This window comes from Taudactylus pleione, unplaced genomic scaffold (assembly GCF_031769625.1).
Source record: "Taudactylus pleione unplaced genomic scaffold, aTauple2 ptg000290l, whole genome shotgun sequence".
Classification (NCBI taxonomy): domain Eukaryota; kingdom Metazoa; phylum Chordata; class Amphibia; order Anura; family Myobatrachidae; genus Taudactylus; species Taudactylus pleione.
Window position 1 is genome coordinate 6532132 of NW_028284692.1, and position 16426 is coordinate 6548557.

The 16426-nt window shown below is 43.0% G+C and overlaps 1 protein-coding gene across 1 annotated transcript in view; it reads left to right on the top strand.

Moving 5' to 3' along the window:
• The window catches only part of ACSF2 (acyl-CoA synthetase family member 2), a 151356-nt gene that overhangs the window by 104887 nt on the left and 30043 nt on the right, over window positions 1–16426 (top strand). The gene's annotated exons all lie outside the window — the stretch shown is intronic.

Consider the following 16426-nt stretch of genomic DNA (forward strand, 5'->3'; position numbering starts at 1 on the left):
GCATGGTCGGCGGTTCTAATCCCGACAGCGGCAGCCTGGCAGAGGTGGAAATCCTGATCGTCAATTAAGGTAACTATAGCTAATCTAATTCCCCCACCTAACCCTAACCCTCCCTTAGGGGTGCTAACCCTAAGCTCCCCCCCCAAGTGCCTAACCCTACCCTCCTCTAAGTACCTAAACCTATCCTCCCCCTTCCCCGCAGCCTAACCCTAAGTCTCCCAGGGGGGGTGCCTTATCCCGACTTACCTTCGATCGGCAAACCGGGTGCTGGGCTCCCGGCATAGGTCTAATGACAGGCGTCGGGATTTCGACGCCTGTCATTTGAACCTTGCCGGGATTGAACAGTCGGGAAGCCGGCAGTTGGCATTGCGACCGTCTGCTTCCCGCTGGGACAGCTTATCCGTATGCGCATTAGGTGTGGGATGTACTAAACGCAAAAATGAGATAAGACCCCCGAAAATCCTGTTTTGAGCATGCGCCGGACCTGCATGTGCAGTACAGCTTTGCAATGTCGTACACAGTCTGGCAGCAGACTGTCAGTAATTTCTGGGTGAGGAGGGGGCAGTTCAAAAGGAATCCGTGGGGGGGGTGTAGAGGCCAGGATCTAAGTCGTCTGAGGGAAATTTCCTGGCCTCTTTTACTCATCTGCGGTAGCCTGTTTGCACGACCCTATGGTCACTCAGTTGGCGCAGATGATCCGATACTGCGTCCAAGGACACAGCTTGGTTCAGTAAAGCATGGAGGATGCATGACACCTCCTGCTACATTACCATATTACAGCTATGCGATAGCAGATCCGTCCGCAGCTGAATCACCTCCTCTGTCCGTAGGCGGATACTTGATCCACAGTGCATATGCAGAAGACAATTTCTTTTTTAGGGGCATGTGCATTATGCTGAATTCCAGAAGATCCGTGCGCATTGCGACTTACATGCGACTCAAGTGTCAGAACCTTTGTGGAATCACTTCGTGCTGAATTATGTCCATGTGTTTATTTTAGACACGTATGGTATAGTGGTTATTGAGACCGCAAAGCACTATGGGAGAGGAGGGATATGATGACAGATAAAAGTTTTGTAATCCAGAGCTGCTTGCATCAAAAATAGTGAATGCTGCACTGCTACCTGTATAAAGGCAAAAGGTTGTGTGCCCCTGCGCAACATAAAAAACTTTGTGAACACCTACGGCGGAAGCTGTTTGGGAATGAGGTCACCAGCCTCACTTATAGAAGTAATCCAAAATAAATGTTTCACCTATGAGTTGATGCCCTAGCGCTAACCTCCTTTATCTTGAATTTGTTGTTCGTATTTATATTAATGATGCAAAACATGTATTGAATCCATTGTAGTATATATGAAAGTATATATGAAATTGTATTACATTGTATTATATATGAAATTGTATTAAAAACCACAAAGGGGAGATTGTGCCCTATGCTTACAGTGGGATTGATTGGAATACACGCGTTATGTTATGTTATGTTATTGAAAGAAACAATGGCCCTGATTCAGAGCCGCTCGTTAACAGCAGTATGCTCGTTGCGTTCCGATGTTGACTAACCGCGCATGCGTCAGTGTTACACTGCGCATGTGCGTACGGCAGATTGCGAGCTTTTTTTGTCTCGTTCGTCAAATAGCGTACAGGAAGTGACATGTCAAATGTGATTGACAGAACAGGGCGTTTTTGGGTGTTGACGGGGGAGGAGATGGAAAAACGCAGGCGTGGCGAGGCGTTTTTGGGGCGTACATACATTAACAAATGCGAACGTCAAATGTGTTCGTACAAACTCATACGTCACTGGATGATCCTCTTTCCCTTCAAAATGCTCGCACAACTTAGGGGCTGGATAACTCGACCACAGTGGCGATGGCCTTCTCCTCCGTCCCGGCACTCCACGATGTTGCATCGATTAATCACGGCTTGTCAGAAAATCAATTAGTGTTGGATTGCAAACCGGCTTGGTATGTGTTTGGAAAGCAGTTTTTTTGGATAGCACAAAACCGAACGCAGGTGGAAATCATAGCTGCTAATGTCTGGATTACACAATCAATTAGCGTACATTTGTGGGGGTGTATTTTGGCCGCAATGTATTGTTTTTGGACTATTGTAACAATAATGTCATCATGTTTAGGTTTGGTGCCTCATTTTGTGTTTGCAAGGTGATTTTTCCTCCTTAGGTAATGTTTTAAACGTTCCTTAACGAGCCCTTTTTTTCCAATGTGTAATTTTTTAGGTTGAACGTTGTTGGCTTGTGGGCCCGGATTAAATGTAACCCATTTTTACAATAATGTCAGAATACAAAGTCGTACATTTGATGTAAATTTATTGGTATCCCCAAAAAAATGAATGCACATATTTAACACAAACATTTTTGGCAGTGTTCATTCCACAATATTTATTAATTGTGCAAACAATAAATTGTTGTTAAACGTAAATGCAAAAATTTAAAACAATTCACAAGAGAGGAGAGGGAAGTTTTGGCCAGAAAGGAATATGAGGCAAGCACAGAAGGAGTGTGGGAAAAGTAGCCAATACTGTCACCGTTTTTTCGGCCGTTTGGCTGGGGGAGGGAGGGCGCCAGACCGGGTCCGGGATGTCATCGGGCTGGCCTGTCCAGAGGCAGATGTTGTGGCCTCTGGACTAGGCACAGGGCTAGGCACATTTGGAGGATTGGCTGATGTTGTGCCAGAGGTGGAGGATCCTGATGTTCCGGCAGGAAGGGAGGTCGGCTCCACCATGTGCTGGCGAACGAGCTGCTCCAGGGCATTGGCGATGCGGATGTTGGCCCTGGTATTTTCCGCCAGGGCCTGACCAATGGTCACGTTGGCCGCAGCATTTTGCTCCAGGGCCTCAGCCACCCGTACCAGACTGGCGTCCATCCTCTGCAGAATCTCTGTATGGAAATCCGATTTAAAATTGAGTTCTGTGAGGAGGGACACTGCCTGCGAGGGGGATTGCCCAGGACTGGCTTCTGCAGGGTCCTCAGCCGGATGTACTGGTTCATCCCCTGCAGAGCCTGCAGAAATTCTGCGGCCAAGGCTCCCCTCTGGAGCAGACTCATCCGCCTGTGTCTCTGTTGGAAAAATGAGAAAAGAGTCACATTAGAATCTACATATTGGCACAATAACATTTCAGAGTTGGTGACATCACAATATTTACCTGGGACAACATGAGGAGCCGCAAAGTCTGGCATGTCCGTATCCATATTGGACACGCCAAACACCTCCACAGCCTGCACACACCCCTGTGCCAGCTCTTCTAAATCAGTCAACTCCAATGACACAGGGGTGGGTCCCCCACCTGTACCCCTTGCATGCCTAGCCCTGTCCGCCATTTTTTGTTTCAGGCGATATTTGAAGTCTTGCCATCTGTGGGTGAAAAAGGAACCATTATTTTTTATTTTGTTTTTGGTTTTAGGGTGGTCAAGTGTTTACTTACCGCCGTTTGACATCCCGGGCTAGACGGACATAATCACCCACCCTATTGACCTCAACGGCTACCTCTTCCCACATTCTCCACTTCTGGCTTGAACTCATATTCCTGTCTGCCTGTGGCAGGATGTCCACACACTTCTGAATCAAAATCTCCATCTCCTTTCTTGTGAATTGTGGCAGCCTTTTCTTTTTGGCAGTTTTGCCCGGAATACTGGGCCCAGCAGCCTCTTCCATGTCATCCTCCTCACCTATTTGTGTAAATTTGGAGAATTCTCAACTTCACAACTTGCACAATATTATGTTTCTAATTAATCATTGAGTCAAAATGCCTGAAATACTTACCGCCAGACTGTTGTCCATTGTTTCCCTGGTCTGTCGCCATGTCTGAGCTCCAAACAAGAAATACACCAGAATTTTTTTTTTGTCTCGTGACGTATTTATACATGCGTCCTTATTTTGCGGCCGCATCATTGATTGTGCGTTCCTATGATCCCTCCTTAATTTGTGCGGGAAACGAAACACTATTTATGGCTTGGGGCGTCTCGAGTCGAGGTGGCGTTTTTTGAATGTTGGAGGTTACGTTGGTTGGAGTTGATTGTTGGCTGGTGTAGGAGTTTGCGTTGGTGGAAGTAGATTTTTGGATATATTCGTTTTTTGATTTCCGTTCGTTTTTTTTCAGTTGTAATTTTTTTGGTCGTTTCCAGTTTTGGGAAGTCTAACTTTGGGTCAATTTGTGTCTCCTTCTGTTTAAGAATTTTCTAATTTTTTTTGCCGTCATTTCATCTCTCTTAGGTTTTATTTTGGCTCTGCCCCAAAGACCTTTTGATCCGGATTCTTATATATTATCTCTTGGTAAGTTCATTTGTTAAATTGTTTTGTAAATGTTCTTGTTTGTCTTTACGCAACTTTGGTTGGCCTTACACATGTAACCTTTGTTTTTCAAAATCCGCAATCTGTGTTTTTTTTTGTTTATTTTAGCGCGTTTTTTTAACTTGTATTTGCGAACTAATTAGCGCATTTTTATTACTTTCTATTGTGACTTGTATTTGCGAACTAATTAGCGCATTTTTATTACTTTCTATTGTGACTTGTATTTGCGAACTAATTAGCGCTTTGTGAAATGCTTATTCATCCTGTAAAATTGTTTGTGTTTTCTATGGAGCATTTGTTGCTTACATTTGGCCTCAATTTGACGTAGTGTGCGCAATGTCGTTTTGCTCTTTGCCCAAATGTGTGTTTCTACCCTTTTATGTTTTGTCTTGCTTAAAATTTGGAATCAGAAATGGCCAGCATAAAATGATGTATATTTATGTTGTGATTATTTCCAGTTTGCACATATCATGACAATACCCCGGCATGTAAGCATCAATGGATGGTATCTTCAAGCTAAGTGAAAATTAAAATTTTTGGGGGGGTTAAAAAGCCTGACATTCAAATCTTGCCATTTCAGGTTGATCTGGGTTGGATTGTTCTGGCCATGCTCCCGGAAGCCGACCAACCTCAATCTCGTCCCAGGCGTAGGCATCGTAGGCGTGCAAGGCCCCAGATATTTCGAACACGTGTCACCCTTTTTGGAATGCCCGATGATGAGGTTTTAAGACGCTACCGTCTTCCTCCAAAAATCATCATAGACACTCTCTCATTAATAGAGAGTGATCTTGAGCGGCAAATTGACAGTCCTACAGCAATACCACCACTTACGCAATTTATGGCGGTGTTACATTTCTGTGCCTCAGGATCGTTTCAAACAACGGTGGGAATAGTGGCGGGCATATCACAATCCTCCTTTTCCCGGATCCTGAGGGCAGTGATGGAGGCACTTTTCAAGCACCTCCATCATTTTATTCAAATGCCTTTGGATATGGGTGCCCTTAGTGTGGCCAAGGCCAATTTTTACCAAATAGCTGGCTTCCCACACATCATAGGGGTTGTGGATGGTACTCACATACCACTTCAGCCTCCAGCACGGCTGGAGGCAATATTTAGAAACCGGAAACACTATCACTCCCTCAATGTAATGGTGGTATGTGATGCCTCCCTCCAGATCCTGTCCCTGAATGCAAAATTACCAGGAAGTGCACATGACTCCTTCGTCATCCGGCAATCAGGGATATGGCACAAATTAACCAACCTACAAGCTGGTGATGCGTGGCTTCTGGGTAAGTGGAGACCTTTAGTACATAACAATGTTAAGCTTCATACAGAGTGATCCTGATGTTGTCTATTCTTTTTCACAGGAGACAGTGGCTACCCTTGCACGCCCTGGCTGCTCACTCCTTATTTGGCTCCCACACCAGGGCCACAAAGTGAGTATAATTCCGCACTTACAGCCACCAGGCAAGTGGTGGAGCGCTGTATCGGCCTTTTAAAAGGCCGATTCAGATGCCTCCACCGCTCTGGTGGCGAGCTCATGTATTTGCCGGATATGGTTTCGAAAATTGTGGTCCTGTGTGGGATATTTCACAACATCGCCATAAGGAGTGGTGTCCCAATGCAGCCAGAGGATGCCTTACCTGAGGATGGCCCCCCCGAGGTTGGTCGGAGGTCAGTATGTGGGGGGTACCATACGCGATGATGTGGTGGCCAGATTTTTTAGGTAATTATTGCCAAAACAACAGTGTTTATACCTAATGTGGTAGGGTTTGTTTGAGAACATCTAATTAATTTTTTTTATTTTCTCCCTCTTCTGTTTTTTCACATAAACTTTGGCACTCCAACGATGACTACTTCCTGCTACTCTTAAAAAACCTGTATGTGGACATTTTGGGGATATATTATGGAACCCATATTGCAACGCCATATTTGTGGAATCATGTTGGCATTGTCCTTCGTCAACCAGTTCTTGATTTGTTGTTTTTTTTTTTTGTTTTGTTGGTATGTGTTGTATTTGTGATTATCACTGTGTGTTTTGTTTGTGAGTGACCACTTTGATTTTTCAGTTATGTTGTGAATAAATGTTTGGAGAGTGAAATTTTGAACCTTTTTTTGAACGTTACAAGCAAGTGTAACCAGGTTCACACACGTTACATTTGACTAAGGGGTAATCCAGTAATGACGCCAGTTGAGCTAAAATGTAATATGTTTTCAGGGTCCAAACCAACACCCAAAGGAATCCTGTACAATCATTTGGCTTCGTAATATTGGCCTAAGCAGCTTGCACCCCAACTAGGAACCTGTAAAATGTAGTAATATCTAATTGTGACTACACCAAAAAAGGGAAATGAGATTGTTACTGTTAGGTGTTTCTTGTGGCTGTTTTACATAAAAATACAACACACAATCTTAGTGACAAAAATTGCTAATCCTTGCAGGAACAGTCTACTTATGTCAGGGTAAACAATCTCTGATTTTGAAAAAACGAATGAGCCAGAACGTTACTTAGAAAATAACAATATATTTATAATTGGGCAAAAATAAAAAAAAACTAGTCCCTAAGGAGGACCGACATATGGTCAAGGACCACCAGCAGACCGATGATATTGTGCCGCATACGGGCCATACAGGCGGCTAATTCTGCCCGACGCCTCTGTTCCTCTGTGGGTGAGAAAAGTGTGGGGATTAATACAACAATAATGAAACCACATTAAAAAACAAGCCAAAACCCCCCAAAAAAACAAAAAAACAAACTAACCATAATTACACCATTAAAACCCATCCACCAAAAATGGTGTAGTCCAAAAATACAAGGCCAATGTACAAATTCCGACAGGTGTGATATGTGTATGTTGAAATCAGCAGTAACAGGTAAAGGCAATCTGCAAAATCCCCAAAAGTCTAGCAAAAAACGCCAAAAAAAGGAACGACACATGATTACATACAGTTTGTGGCGAAAAAAACCCCCAAAGAAAAACATACCGGAAGATAAAACGGCAGCTCCAGAAGACCCTCCCTCGTCCTCCTCGGAGGTGCCTCCATTCCCCAACGATCGGGGCGGGGTAATTACCGATTCCGGGGAGGGGGTAATTCGAAGAGGGGTGGTTGGAGGAGAGGGGGAATTGGGACGGAGGGGAAGGAGCCCCGAAATTTCACCCAGAGGGTCTTGGAAGGCTGGGGAGGAGTGGGGAAAAGGGGAATTTGTGGTTGTGGAGGGTTGGCTGGGGGTTGGGGAGAGTGGCCGTGAGCGCCGTCTGGGCTGACGATGACGGCGTAGTCTTCGCTGGGCCCCTAAAAGATGTGAAACAAATTGTGGTTAGTTTCAACACAAATCAGCGAAAAACACCATTTTCTAATCACCCCAAAAAAAAAAGGGACATGCAGATATGAGTACAATGAATAAATATGAACTACATGGAAAACATGGCCATGCAGATATGAGTACAATGAATAAATATGAACTACATGCACACGCAGATATGAGTAAAATGAATAAATATGAACTACATGGAAAACATGCACACGCAGTTAGGGCCACAAATACAAACATGAAAACCACAGTCCATAAAACTTACTTTCGGCGATCTGCATGTGAAAGCATGCCAGCAAGCGGGGCGTCCGCCGTTGCAGGTCCGACCACCTGCGCTCCAGCTGCCCGATCTGGCGGCGTGAGCCGAAGGAGCGCAGGCGGGCCCGTACCTCCGCATATGCAGAACGCTTTTCGCGGTTGGTGATGGGTGGAGGCTGGCTGGTGATCCGCCTATCCATGACCTCCGTTAGCACCAGCAGCTCGCGCCTGGTGAATGCGGAGGCTCTCATGATGGCAATGGTGTATTTGTGAAAAATCATTTTTAATAAAGTGCCCAAAAAATTTTTGATTGGCTAATGTATTTGGGTAATTAACAGGACCAATTCTATTGGTTAGTGTATGAGTCATGTGTTCGACAGGGCCAGAAATCTCTTGAGACTTATGATAGGCTTGATGCAGTGACATGCGTAAGCAAATTTAAATAAAGAAATGAACTCCGGGAAATATGCGGGTAGAAAAACAAATCGAACAATTGTTTAATTGGGGCTAACATGTATTTTGACAATTAAAAGCGAATGTTTAAGCCGTACGTATTCTGCGGGTAAACACAAACACGGACATGAATAAAGTTTATTGCATTGTGTTAAAAAAAAAAAAAAAAAACAACTAAGCTAATTGATATATTGATTGGCATGATACGATTGAGGGAGGTAGGCAGAATAAACGAGCAGTTAATCGAAATCTGACAGTCCAACTTCCGGGTAGTACTTGTGCGTGCGTTCCCTTCAAGCCACTTCGGGGATGTACGCTCGCTATTTGGCACGCTCGTTAGTTAGAGGAGGGGTCGCTTGAGTTTGGGGAGGATGTTTGGCTGCGAGCGAAAATACGAGCGAGTGCTTGAATTTAAATATTTTTTACGTACGCCGAACGTACGAATGGCCACTTGCGTCCGGGTCTGAATGAGGGCCAATGTCTTTTAATTCAATGTTGCAAAAAAAGAGAAGAAATGCAATTGTACAGATACATTAGGCAGTATACTTAAGTATCAATTACTTCATGCCTTGAAAAGTGTCTATGTAGCTAATTGTTTAAGCTGGCTGCAGTATGGTAAACATATATATTTATAAAGCAAACAAGAAAAAAAAATGAGACAGGGAAAACATACAGAGGATGGGGGTGAGTGCGTGGTAGTGTGCTGACGGGACTCTAAGACAGACTGTTTTGGTGTGGGAATAAGGTTTGGGGGAAAAAAGAGAATAAAAAAGGGTTTAGAGCATGGGAAGAAAAAAAGTTGTTAAAATGAAAGTCCCTGTGTAAATGAATGAACCTGATCTCCTTGTAGCCACAGAATGGAGAGCCGGAAAGGATACTTCTTACGTGTGTCCTTCGTGGTAGAAATACCATGGGCCTGTCGGGGATTCAATCCCGATGTGTTTCAGGGATATCTGGTGTTTGCCAGCTTTTCGGTATTGCGGTGCTAGTGCACTGCTGTCAGCGCTGTGTGCAGATCCTAATTCTTAGGTAATTTACCACGTCCTCGATATTGCAGGCTCTCCGTGGGGGACCAAAGCAAGACATTACAGTTATCCTACCGACCAGCTACATCAGCTGGAGCTGAAATTAATCCTCTGCACCGGACGGATCTCAGTTTGACAGCACGGACCTCACAGGCGCCTCATACAGCGCGCTCAACGAAGGCAACCGCCGCACGGAGAAACAACCAGCCAAGAATTCCACACTGAACACAAGAGAGTGAGAATCGCACAGGACTAGATAATAGAATGCAAGCCCAGATCCAGCAGGACCCGGCTAGGCAAACATAACATCTAATACCAACTTTGTATATTAATTACCACCAAGTGGACCACACTTATATTTGTTGGTGGTGCTCCCCAGAGTCAGAAAAAACTCAAAGTAGCCCAAAAGACAAAGAAGACTTGTTGTTTGGGGGCACTACTTAATAAGATAAATAATGTAATTAAAAATTAACTTTTAATAGATTACTCTTAAAAATCAAGGACTAAACACACAAACATACACAAAACAAATACGGCAAGCGTAAACCTTATTAAATAAGGAAAACAATGCCCCATTAAGAGTCAGATGCAAATGGCAGATACACAAGGCACAGGCTTCGGTGTGATCAAGCCCTGGAGAAACGTACGTCATCTGACCAATAATGAGGCAGGCTGTCGGAAGCGGCCAGGTACCTTCCTGAAGCGCTGCGAGCACGGAGATTCCCGCTACTGGAGATAAAGACACTTTGAGTATTTTGACCCACAAGTACTATACTCGGTTAGGTTCTCTGTCATAAAGGAGATACTGTTTCTCTCCTTTATTTCTATTTAGGGACTCTCTAATAGTAATCTTTGCTTTATTTCATTAATTTTAATAACTAACAAACATAGAGAGAAAACATGTATACATATATATGAAGAATACATGTTACCCTTATTTTGAATTACTGCATTTTTTGAATTATTTACACATTGGATGTGATGTTCTGCTGTCAGCACCAGTCAGTGTGTGTGTTTCTAAAGGCAGTAATATTATTGTTGTCATACTATTGTAGCCAACTAGGCTTGTGATTTATATTGTACCACTTTGTTTATCAATATTGGCATGGAGAGATTGATCACGGTTTATTATTATATCAGGGTAACCTGACCCTGTACAGGATGTTTTTCCTAGGAATTTTTTTCCTAGTTTAATAAGGTTTACACTTGCCGTATTTGTTTTGTGTATGTTTGTGTGTTTAGTCCTTGATTTTTAAGAGTAATCTATTAAAAGTTAACTTTTAATGACATTATTTATCTTATTAAGCAGTGCCCCCAAACAACAAGTCTTCTTTGTCTTTTGGGCTACTAAGAATTCCTCACTGTCAGTCCAAGGTACCCCACAGGAACTATACAGGGACTTTCATTTTAACAACTTTTTTTTCTTCCCATGCGCTAAACCCCCTTTTTATTTTTTTTCCCCAAACCTTATTCCCACACCAAAACACAGTCTGTCTTAGAGTCCCGTCAGCACGCTAAAACGCACTCACCCCCATCCTCTGTATGTTTTCCCTGTCTCATTTTGTTTTTCTTGTTTGCTTTATAAATATATATGTTTACCATACTGCAGCCAGCTTAAACAATTAGCTACATAGACACTTTTCAAAACATGAAGTAATTGATACTTAAGTATACTGCCTGATGTATCTGTGCAATTGCATTTCTTCTCTTTTTTTGCAACATTGAATTAAAAGACATTGGCCCTCATTCAGAGCCGCTCGCTATTTGCGGTCGTTCGTTCTAAAACAAGGGGTGGCTATTCAAATGAACTGTTCGCTAATTGCGGTCTGTTCACGCCTCTAAGTCTGAACGTGCGAGCAAAACTTGCGTTTGTAATTTGGAAAAATACGCCCCCTTGCCGCTCGCACCATACGTCATGTCCGCTATTTATTAGATTAATCGAGTACATCGAACAGCGTATGAAATGCTCGCTATTCTTGTGGCTGTTTTTTTCAACCGCTATTTTGCTAGCAGTTCGGAGTAAAAAAAAAAAAAACCAAGTGACGTGGTCAATGACGCTGCTGTATTAATTATGCACTCCCTTAAAATGCCCGTTTTGACCTTTAAGCACGCCTGCGATCTAATTTCACACCCCCGTTTTCAAACACCTTCCCCTGTTACCACCCACATACGCCTCCTTCTGTCACTCAAAATAGCAGGCATTCGCTATATAGCGAACAAATGATTTTCGGCCACACTGACTGGTTCGCGCATGCGTATTAAAATCCGTACGCATACGCAGATGTGCGAACATCGGTCAGAACGAACGAGCAGCCGCTTACGAGCGGCTCTGAATCAGGGCCATTGTTTCTTTCAATAACACTGTAAGCATAGGGCACAATCTCCCCTTTTGGTTTTTAATATAATTTCATATATACTACAATCTATTGGATTCAATAAATGTTTTGCATCATTAATATAAATACGAACATCAAATTCAAGATAAAGAAGGTTAAGCGCTAGGGCATCACCTCATAGGTGAAAAATTTATTTTAGATTACTGCTACCTGTATGTCTGTGGCAAGACTATAGATGGAGTTCTATGAGAAGTGTAACTTGTATATCAGGGGTTCCAAACCATGGTCCTCAAGGCACACTGACAGTCCAGGTTTTAGGGATATCCATACTTGAGCACAAGTGACTTAATTATTACCTCAGTTATTTTGATTTAACCATCTGTGCACAATGATGGATATCACTAAAACCAGGACCATTAGTGTGCCTTGAGGACCGAGGTTGGGAATCACTGTTGTAGAGACTACCCATCTGTAATATCATCTGGTAGCAGCTCATTTGCATGTGAAAAAGATAGAGAATATATAATATTAAAGGAGCGTAGACAGGATGTGACTTTTAGAGGGAGATTGTCTTTGGTTATATGTCCTAGTTTAAAGCGCCCATTATTGTACTAGCTGACTTTTTTCATGTTCCCTTCAGGGACATCAAGGTGAGGAAGGCATGGCACTGTGAATAGCATCCTCTCAGCCCCTCCCATTCAATGCCATGATCCCTGACATTGTGAGCGGGGGCAGAGCCACTATGATGTAATACATGGCATCATCAAGCCCCCAGACTGCCTGCTTCACTGGAGAAGTAGGCGAGATTCGGGAGGCTGGTCTTGTCTCCTGGGAGTCCAGGTTAGCTCCCAAACTTCAGGAGTCAGCAGCATTTTCCTCAGCATATGTTATCTAAATTGTGAGACAAAAATGTATAGAAGAGAATTACATTTGGAAATGAAATAATTGTGTATGCATTTCCGCTGACAGCACAACTTATATTTTGGAATATGGGACAGATTGCACATAAAAATTCCGTGTTCAGAGAGGAAATTCCGACTGAATTCTGAGTAAGCAGAGCTGCCCTGACATTCATGGAAAGCATGACAAATCTGCTCACCCTTCTCTAGAACATAGGGCCTGATTGAGAGATCTACGCTAATGCCACCACTGCTGCGAATTTGTACTCAGCGGCTGTGCCAAAATATGTAAATGTTGCAGCTGCCAAAATTTGTATTGCGACCCCCTGGCAGCTTAGCAAAGCCAAGCTATTGCGTACAAAGATGAAGAATCGGTCGCAGATCAGTCGATTAAGTTCTGAGAATCCCTAGGGTTACTCAGAAAGGCTGCTGGATCTGAGATGCTGGAGCATTTGCAACTGCATACGGGATCGCAGTCTCAGTCTGCGACAAGCCCACATAATGGTCGCGACATGCCTGTGTTTTCATATCCTCTACCCTGTTACTTCCCACAAACACTCCCGATCAGTGATAAATCACACCATTGCGTAATCATCTGCATGGCACCCATTACAGAATCAGGCCTACAGTTAGTTCTTTCTCTGGTTTAGTTAAGTCTAAAATGCCAAAATAATATCCTCTACTGTCCATACAAATAATATTTCAAGAGGAGGAAGGGGTCTTCCTGATATCAAACTATTTTATCTACACATTCTTTCTAGATCACCCCCTCATACTCCCTATCTGGGACATCCCTTTGGATTGATATTAAGTCTTATTATATAAAGTAGCTGTTGCCCGCGGCTTCACAAACAATGAAATCACTTTTGGAAACTTTTTCTTATTTGAGGTGTTCTAGTTGTATTGCTTTGCATAGGGGCCCTGTCGGGGGAGTGGCTCATGTGACCAGCAGCGCTATACAGACTGATGGCAGCAGCGCCTTCATCCACCACTCACATCAATGTCACTGTGCACAGACTGCTATGTAGTCTATCCTATTCAAATGAACAGGGACCCAAAGCTCCTCTCCCCCCATTCCTTACTGGCCACGTCATGGTGTCATACCTATCTCTTTCATTCATCATGTCAATAAATTTGTTTTTTGTTATTGCTTAGCTTTACCTTATCGGATCAAGATGAAACAAAGTGGAGTTTCCACTATAAAATTATGCAGTTTTCATAAAAATCGGTCAGTAGTTTTTGTTCCAACTTGGAACAGACACAACATTCTTATTATATTGGTATAGATTGCCCAGACCTGTCTTCTTTCTGGGGTCTACAAAAGAAACACAGACCTCCTCTTCTAGTCTACCTCCGACCCTGAAATTATTTCTGAAATTATAGAATCTATACTGTAAAATTCCATGTCACCCACTCACTCCCATATGGAGCAACCGAGATTTCCCACCAGGCTTACACTCTGGTCATGTGAGGCCCTGGATCGAAGCGTCTCTTAAATTCCTGTTGATTTCTGCTCACTTGGACACTGGCTTCCCCTTCCAGCCCTCCAACTGTAGTCCACTGCCCATATCCTCAATTGCTTTCAATAGTTTCAAATACAACACTTTTTAAGCTCCCTGCCTCAGACCCCACTTCTTTACAACCTCACTCCTTTTGAACGTCTCTAAAAATATCATCCTATGGGCCTGATTCAGCAAGGATCACTATTGCGATTACGCATGCAGACGGCCAATTGTTGTGTACTGCGCATGCATATCCATCGCAGTGCGTGTGTGCGAAGGCTCCACTTCGATCACACTGCGATCGCATTGACCACGTAGACCCATCAGAGTGACCACTTGGGGGTGTTGACGGGAGGGGGGTTGGAGAAATGCAGACATGTCAGTGCATTTGAACGCCATTACACGGGCGTGCATAAATTAGCCACTGCGATGGCATACGCAGCTTGAGCTTTCTCTGCGTGCGATGAGATTAGCAAATTCTGAGTAAGGTCAGACCTTGCTCAGAATTGCAAGTGTGTGTGAGGCTGCGAGGGTACTCGATGTTACCGATGGTTTCGCAGACTTGCAAGGTATTACGGATGTGAGTAAGGGGAAGTGGTTGTCCTTATGTTGGGCTGCGACGGCATTGTGATTGCAAACATTAACATATCTTCACAGAGGGTCTTAATGCGTAATTGCAGCTGCGATCGCAATAGTGATCCGTCATGAATCAGGCCCTATGTCTAAAGGCATGGTATCTCACGTCTATGGTATTCTCATTGACACTGCCCTCCCTGAGCAAAACTATCATGAAATGGCTTGGGAAAAGGATCTTGGTCCCCCGCCTGGCGAGTAAGCTTTGGAAGATATGAGATTAGTCATAATAATATGTTCTATTTCCACATGTCTTAAAGATCTTATAAACTATACTACCACTTCTACTATAACCCAGTGAAGCTTTCCAAGATGTTCTCCACTACCTCACCCATCTGTTGGAGAAACTGTGCCACCAGGGTAGCCTAGTTCATATCTGGTGGAGTTGCACTATACATCAGTCCATAACCTCCCGAATAGCTTACTTGAGACCCCAATACCAAAATATCTGTGTATTTTTCTGTAATGCTGCCCACCCACACACCTCCAGACCTTAGCAAACTCTCCAACAAATTGTTGTCTTTTTGCATTTTAGTCACTGAGCTGGAAGTAATTGTAAAAACCCTCTTCCTCCATCGTTCTCTGCCTTAAAAACACACACACATAGCATATGGAAAGCATCACCTATTACTTACATTACAGAGCTCATATGTGTGCTCGGGTCTGGGTTCGTTGGCTCTCCCTTGCGGGCACCCCCAGCCTTTGCTCCTTGAACCCTGGTAAAGCCAACTGACCCATGCACGATGTGATGGTATGACTTACCATCTGCTAGTGCTCTTCACTATGCTATCCTCAATCCCTGTTTTTTTTATTTTATTTTTTGCTTCATTCTTCTTCTTCACCTGTGGCACCCCCCTTATTGCACTTCTATGTTACAGCATCAGAGTTCATTTTCCTCCTCTTTGCCCTAGTCCTTTTTGACCCTTACCCCAACCCTCCCCCTTCCTTGTAGTTATGTAGGTACCCCCCGTTACCTATGTTTGATTCACTTTCCTGTATTTGTTCCTGCTTTAAAAAACTCACTTATATGCTCATATTTTCCTGTTCTGTTATCATTTTTATTCTTGCGAGCACTCAAAATGAAGAATTACAAAAAAAAAACAACATGCAACTTATTTTCTATAAATAGCTACTAAGAATTGTCATAATGAAATGTTAATATTTCATGAACTTACCATAATTTTTTATGATGTGAAATGTATGCACGCCAGACTTCCTATGTATGATCTCGCTACTGCTGATGTAATACCTGTCCATAGAAGATTTTCTGTATGTAGCAACATAAGAACAGATAATACTGTACAACAAATTAATACTTTTAATTTGTTTCCTTTCTAAAAATAGTCATACATTGCTAATTTGAGGTCAAGAAAAACTAATATGATTTTAGAATGTTTTTACTAGCTCTATTTTTTGAGCTACACTACTTGCGCTATACTGTATGTACATTAGTAATATAGTCATAGTAAAAAGCTATTTTAAAATAATCTGATATTTTCTTGATAGAAAATAAATAACAGTTGTTTTAATTCAATCAATCAGTCACAAATAAGAACACAAAATGAAACAAACATACAGCATACGAAACAAACATACATCATACGAAAGTACTATCTAATATAGTGGCCTATTCATAGAGGTGCTTTCTCTTTGCTTGTCGCTTGTACTCCTCTTCTGGGGCATCTCTTGTCACTGTCCAACAG